This window comes from Loxodonta africana, chromosome 18, assembly GCF_030014295.1.
Source record: "Loxodonta africana isolate mLoxAfr1 chromosome 18, mLoxAfr1.hap2, whole genome shotgun sequence".
Lineage (NCBI taxonomy): Eukaryota > Metazoa > Chordata > Mammalia > Proboscidea > Elephantidae > Loxodonta > Loxodonta africana.
In genome coordinates, this window is record NC_087359.1 from 33,304,647 (window position 1) to 33,312,238 (window position 7,592).

General features: G+C 52.9%; 1 non-coding gene across 1 annotated transcript; it reads right to left on the minus strand.

Annotated features, from left to right (window-relative positions):
- Positions 1 to 6,415: 6,415 nt before the first annotated feature.
- Positions 6,416 to 6,606, minus strand: LOC135228185 (U2 spliceosomal RNA). The gene has a single exon (XR_010318515.1). It is a non-coding gene; the product is annotated as a U2 spliceosomal RNA (small nuclear RNA).
- Between the last annotated feature and the right edge of the window lie 986 nt (positions 6,607 to 7,592).

Here is a 7,592-nt window from a genome sequence, read left to right on the forward strand (position 1 = left end):
GCCGGGCTCCGCCCCCCTCGCCGGGGCACTGCTCCCCTCACACATCTTCAGCTCACGGTGAGCACACACAGCCTCAACCCAGGACTCACCCGCTCTCCTACTTTTGCCACCGTTCTGCTGTCAGAACCTCAGCGAATACGTGGCTTGGCAGGTTGATACTTATTGGGGCCTTTTGCACCTTTTAACTTTTCAGCTCCCCTAGCTTCCGGGCGAAACAGACATTTCTCATTTGCATGAACCGCCCACACGGGCCTTCTCCGGCTCGGCGGGACCGCCCCCTCGCCTTGGAACCCAAACCCAAACCCAAACCCAGCCGCACGTAAATCAACAGAGAGGATGGGGTGGGACAGCTCCTTCAGCCGCGTCGCCCTGGGAAAAAGGAGGAAAAACCCAGGACGAGCAAGACGCAAACCGCTCTATGAGGTTTTTCTTTCAAATCCTTAAACGCACAGCTACGCTGAAAGGGTTTCCCAGTGTCCTCCTAACCGTATACCACCTCCACACACGTATGTATATAGACATATACGGATAAGTGTACACACACGTATCTCGATTTCACCTTCTCTCTCTCCCTCCCTCTCTTTTATGATGATGAGGATTTATTTACCATTAATTTTCTTCTTTTCTTCTTGGTGGGCGTCGCCAGAGTACAGTCCCCCGGGCAATGCAGGCGATGACAGGTTCACCGGGTGGACCGGCGACTCCTGGGTACGGGGCCCTCCGTGGGGAGGACACAGCTTCGCGGTAAATCCAGTCCTCTCCTGCGAGGGGAGGAGCATTCCAGGCACAAGGAGCCACCAGTTCAGACGCCCTAAGGAGGTTCCCGAGGAAGAGCGTGGGAGGCCGGGGTGGCTGAGGCTGACCTGCCCGCTACAAATTGGGAGTTTTCCCACTACCCCGGGTCGGGATGCCAAGCGGTAAGCTCCGGGGGCCCCAGGGGCTCCCTCTCACTTCCGGCCTGCTAGCTCCCACTACTCCCTCAGGTTTGGTAATTTGCTACAACGACTCACAGAACTCGGGAAAGCGCTCTGCTTAGGATTACAGTTTTATTACAGCAAAAAGGATACAAACGAAGAGACGCAGAGCCTGAGGCCTGGGAGCGTTCCCAACGCGGAGCTTCCACGTGCCAAAAAGGGATGCGCTACCCTCGCCCCTGCATGGATGCCTTTCACCAACCGGGAAGCCCGGGGAGCTTCCGAGTCCAGAGCCTTTATCGAAGCCTCATTAAGCAGGCAGGATTGATTGAATCGTGCCTCCCCACCCCCCCACCCCACCCCCCGCCCCGCGCCCTGCAGTCAACTGAGTCCTTCTGGCCTGGCCAACCCCCACCAAAGAGGCACCTCATTAGGTGGTGTGGTCTGGAGCCCTCATCCAAGACACTTCACTCACTGGGGCACGGTCCCAACGTTTTAGAGGCTATCATCTCTCAGGGACCAAGGATAAAGACCAAATGCTTTGGGCAAAGTTAAAGCCTCCGCCCCACAGAGACTTAGAGGGACATGCCAACCAAACGCAACAAGTGATCCCGGACTGGCTCCTGGGCCAGGAAAACAAATGGCAGTAAGGGGCTCTGTTGAGATGATTGGCGAAATCTGAACACGGGCCGTAGATTATAGTATGGGGGTCAAGGTTAAGGAGCTGAGATCAGGCCAGGGTGTTGGAAGGATCATCTGCGCGGGTGTTGCCATCACCGGGAATCGCGACAGGAGTAAGTCGGCGAGAGACAGTGAGCCGGCAGCTAAAATCCCCAAGGAATGAGCGGGTGCGCAGTAGGACGGGAGACCCGCGGCTGGACCGATGGCGGGAAGGAGGTGAGGGAGTGGGTGGTATGCCACTCGAAGCTGAACTCCAGGCTGGGGTCGGGGGCAGTCAGGGAAGATGGACGTTGAGGACCACCGCAGAGAGAAAGAGAACACCCACCGCGCCCCCGTCCCTCCTAGCATTGCTGTCATACATCTCACTTATCCATAAGCTATAATCATCCAGTAGAGCGTTGCCACTATTATTATTTTAAATAAATGGTTATGCGAGATCGGTTAAGCACAAGAAAAAATAGAATATTCGGTTTTACCCTCATGTTATTTCTTCTCGAACGCTCTTCCTTTCTTTCTGTCCATCCGAGTCTCGGATCTATGTAATTTTCCTTCTCCCTGAAGAACTCCTTTTAGCATTTCTTGCAGGGCGGGTCTAGTGCCAACAATTCCCGCAAGTTGTGTTTGACTGGGAAAGTCTTTAAATCCTGGGGCACAGAATTCTAGGTTGCTGTCTTTCCTTTCAAGACTTTAAATATGTCGCTCCACTCTCTCCTCGCTTGCACGGTTTATGAAGAGAAGTCTGATGTAACTCTTACCCTTGTTCCTTTATAGCTAAGGTGGCTTTTCGTTTGTTTGTTTGTGTTTTGGCTTCTTTCAAGATTTTACCTTCAATTTTCTGCAGTTTGAATGGAATATGATGTGCCTAGGTTTAGGCTTTCGATTGGTTTTGTTCTGGTTTTGTTTCTCCTGCTCGGTGTTCTCTCAGCCCCCTATGCTTTGGTCCCTACGGACAGTTCTGGACAGGTATCAGCCATTATTACGTTATTACATTACGTGACATTCCATTACGTATCTCTTCTGTTCCGTTCTCTCTTTCTTCTCCTTCCGGTCTTTCCATGGCTCGTTTGTTACATCACTTGTGGTTGTCCCACGGTTCCTGGATGCTCCTCTTTTTCCTCAGTCTTTTCTTCTGCTTACTTTTCCGTTTGGGGGAGTTTCTATTGACATGTCTCCACGCTCACTGATTCTTTCCTCAGCCATGTCCGGTCTACGGATGAACATTCTTCATCCCTGTTACAAGGTTTTGTTTCGTCTTTCTTTCTAGATTTTCTTTTGATACTTAAGAGTTTCGGCCTCTCTGCTGACATTTCCATTAGAGCGTAGTAATCATAGTTATTATAAATCTCGATCTGATATTGCCCAAATCTGCAATATCGGACTCTGTTTCTGATGCCTGCCCTGTCTCTTTGGACTGTTTTGTTTTGTTTTTCCCTCGCAATCTTTTGTTGAAAGCCGGCCATCACGTACCAGGTCAAAGGAACTGATGTTCTCTCAAGCTGTAATCCCTGGCAAAGCCCCGATGTTAGGCCCAGAGGCAGCGGTGATTCTTTGTATTGGCGTGTGTGCCTCTCCGGTTTTCTGGACGATAATTTGCCCCGCGAACTCTATTCCCTGATGGGTGTAAAACGAGTCGTTGATGTCCACTTTTTCAGTTTTTTCTTGTGGTGAGGACAGGACTGGTGGTTCAGAGCCGTTGACATGCCGGACCCGAAACCAGGATTCGGTCCGAAGTTACTTTAACTTTTAAGATCAATGTAATGCACTACGTTAACAGACTAAAAAGGAAGAAATTACCTCAAAGTTGTTATTGCTGTCGTTAGGTGACATCCAGTCGATTTCGACTCATAACCGACCCCATGTGACAGAGAACTGCCCCATAGGCTTTCCTAGGCTATCATCTTTATGAGAGCGGTTTGCCAGGTCGTTCTCCCAAGGAGCTGCTGGGCGGGTTCGAACTGCCAACCTTGTGGTTAGCAGCCCAAGCACCTAAGTGTTGTGCCACCGGGGCTCCTTGCTCATCTCGAGGGGTATAGAAAAAGCATTTGACGAAATTCAACACCAATTCATGATTTAAAAAACAACCAAGTTTGGAGTAAAATGGAACGTCTACCCGATAACGGGCAGCTAAGAAAATCTAGAGTTGACATACCTCATGGTGAAAGACTGAATATCTTTCCTGTACGATCAACAACAAGGCAAGAAAGTCAGGTTTGCACCAGGTCTACTCAACATTGGACTAGGGAACCAGGGCGACAAGGCAGTAGAAGAAGGAGGTGAAGGAGGAGTAGGAGGAAGAAGAGGATAAGGAGAAGGAGAGGAAGGAGGAGGAGGAGGAGAAGGAAAAGGAGAAAGTGAAGAGGAAGGAGAAGGAGAAAAGACATACAGGGGATTGGAAAAAGCAGCAGTAAACCTCACAATACCCTCAAGGAAAATAACTTCACAAGAAAAACATGTGCAAAACTTTTACAACCGCCTTGTACGAATACACCACGTTTCGTTTTTTCCCGTTCGTCCGTTGACGGATGTGTTGGCTGTTTCCGCCTTTGGGCTATTTTGAAAACTGTTGCAATGAGCAAGTTTAGCTCCTGTGTGGTCTTATGCCTTCACTGGATTCTCTGGGTGGTGCAAATGCTTAACTGCTTGCTGCTAGCGGGAACCTGGAGGTTCACGCCCACCCAGAGGCAGCTTTCATAACAATAAACAGCCTAGGCAACCCTACGGGGGGTGGGGGGGAGGGGCAGCTCTGACTCCAGGGCACCTAACAACTACAATAGGCAGAAGAGCTGGCGAAGGGGCGGGTGTTCAAGGCAAAAGAAAGCGCCTGAGCAAAGTCAGGGAAGGGAGAAGAAAAAGCAGGGTGTGTTTGCAAGGCGGGATTCCCCCGGGCGGTGCAAAGCACTCGACGACGGCTAACCTAAAGGTTGGAAGTCGGAGTCCACCCAGAGGCACCTCGGAAGAAAGGCCTGGCGGTGGTCCGCCTCCAAAGGGTGAGTCATCGAAACGCCCGTGGAGCACAGTTCTACTCGGACACAGGTGGGGTTGTCATGGGGCTGGGATCGATTCAACGGCAACAACTGGTTGGCTGGTATATATACCTAGGAGGGGGAGCGCTGGGTCATACGGTGACTCCATGTTTGTTTGAGTGTCTGAGGAACCGCCGGGCTTCTCCAAAGCAACTGGAACGAACGTGGTGGTACGCTCCCCCCAGCAACGGACGAGGGTTGCACTTTCTGTGCATTCTCATCAAAACGCGCCCTACCTCTTTGTTTTACGCCTTCGTCGCTGGAGTCTAGGGTTTACAGCATCCGTCTCTAACTTATCTCCAGCATTAAAAGCAAAAAACCAAACCCACTGCCCTCGACTCGATTCCGACTCACAGCGGCCCTATAGGACAGAGTAGAACCGCCCCACAGAGTTTCCAAGGAGCTCCTGGCGGATTCCAACCGCCGACCTTTTGGTCAGCAGCCATAGCACTTACCCACTACGCCACCGGGGTTTCCAGCATTACCACCAACTAATACCATCCGACTTGATTAAAAAAACGAAGACAAAACCCAAACCAAACCCGCTGCCATCGAGTCGATTCCAACCCACAGCGACCCTACGGGACAGAGCAGAACCGCCCCGTAGAGTTGCCAAGGAGGGCCCGGCGGATGGGAACTGCCGAGCTCTTGGTGAACAGCCGCAGTGCTTAACCACTAGGCCCCCAGGGTTTCCACTTGGTATATAGAGTGCCAGTGTAACCGTTATACCACTGGAGGTACTCGCACGCTCCCCCCTCTGGTCCTTCGCGCTCTCTATCACTCATACATCTCGTTACACGTATGCACGCGCAATACAAAAGTGTGCCTGTTGTACGTTGTTGTTGCTCTTAGGTGCCATCCGGTCGGTTCCGACTCATAGCGACCCTACGTACGGCGCCATCCCCCCAATCGTCGTTGTGCTTAAGCCACTGTGTCGATCCACCTCACTGAGGGTCTTCCCTCTTTTTCGCTGACCCTCTCTACTTTACCAAGCATGGCGCCCTTCTCCAGGGACTGATCCCTCCTGACGACGCGTCCGAAGTATGTGTGTGGGCGCCGTCCTTGCTTCCAGGAGCATGCTGGTTGTACTTCTTCCAAGACAGGTGCGTTGGTTCTTTTGGCAGTCCACGGTAGTAGTATCGCCAGTATTCTTCTCCGACACGAAGATCCCAAGGCGTCAATTCTCCTTTCGGTCTTCTTTATTCGTCGTCCAGCTTTCGCATGCGTAGGAGGCGATTGCAAAGACCACGGCTTGGGTCAGGCGCACCTCAGTCTCCAAGGCGACGCCTTGGCTTTTCAGCACTTTAAAGAGGCCTTTTGCAGCACATTCGCCCAACGCAAGGCGTCTTTTGACTTCCTGACTGCTGCCTCCGTGGGTGTTGAGCCTGTTGTATAAGGTGTGCGACGTATGTATTCCAGCTGACGAATAGGCCGTACCCGGGTTGATGTGCAGGGCCAGCCCTGAGCCCCGGTGGCAGCGTCCACTTGATGTCCCTGTGCACACGTGGTCAGAGCCCACTAGGGCCAGAGGAGGCGGCGCTTCCCAAAGCGGTGAAACACCGAATTTTCTGCAGCGCGGTGGGTGGACCCCAGGGGGGGCCTGAGCGGCAAACCCGCCCGGTAGGCTTTTCAGAGGTGTGGCAGACGTGAGGACCCGAGCTGCTGTCTCGCCGGCGAAGAGGAGACATTACTCCGTAAGGCGCCCCGGCTAGAAGACGCGGGCGCCGGATAAACGCAAAAGACAAGGAGAAGCGCGCCATTTCTGCTGCTGTTAGACCGCCGGTTGTGGTCCCCGCAGGGGGGTGCACCGTTCCTGGAGGTACTGCAATACCAGGTCGATGCGTGGAGTGGACGGAGCAAGCTCCTATTCCAACTCCCAGCTCCAAAAATCCATTTAATATATTGTCCTCGGATAGAGGACGTATCAGATATTAAACTGATAAGAACAGATACTACACTTGATCTTAGCCAAAAGGCCGAGAAGCGATGCCGGGCTCCGCCCCCCTCGCCGGGGCACTGCTCCCCTCACACATCTTCAGCTCACGGTGAGCACACACAGCCTCAACCCAGGACTCACCCGCTCTCCTACTTTTGCCACCGTTCTGCTGTCAGAACCTCAGCGAATACGTGGCTTGGCAGGTTGATACTTATTGGGGCCTTTTGCACCTTTTAACTTTTCAGCTCCCCTAGCTTCCGGGCGAAACAGACATTTCTCATTTGCATGAACCGCCCACACGGGCCTTCTCCGGCTCGGCGGGACCGCCCCCTCGCCTTGGAACCCAAACCCAAACCCAAACCCAGCCGCACGTAAATCAACAGAGAGGATGGGGTGGGACAGCTCCTTCAGCCGCGTCGCCCTGGGAAAAAGGAGGAAAAACCCAGGACGAGCAAGACGCAAACCGCTCTATGAGGTTTTTCTTTCAAATCCTTAAACGCACAGCTACGCTGAAAGGGTTTCCCAGTGTCCTCCTAACCGTATACCACCTCCACACACGTATGTATATAGACATATACGGATAAGTGTACACACACGTATCTCGATTTCACCTTCTCTCTCTCCCTCCCTCTCTTTTATGATGATGAGGATTTATTTACCATTAATTTTCTTCTTTTCTTCTTGGTGGGCGTCGCCAGAGTACAGTCCCCCGGGCAATGCAGGCGATGACAGGTTCACCGGGTGGACCGGCGACTCCTGGGTACGGGGCCCTCCGTGGGGAGGACACAGCTTCGCGGTAAATCCAGTCCTCTCCTGCGAGGGGAGGAGCATTCCAGGCACAAGGAGCCACCAGTTCAGACGCCCTAAGGAGGTTCCCGAGGAAGAGCGTGGGAGGCCGGGGTGGCTGAGGCTGACCTGCCCGCTACAAATTGGGAGTTTTCCCACTACCCCGGGTCGGGATGCCAAGCGGTAAGCTCCGGGGGCCCCAGGGGCTCCCTCTCACTTCCGGCCTGCTAGCTCCCACTACTCCCTCAGGTT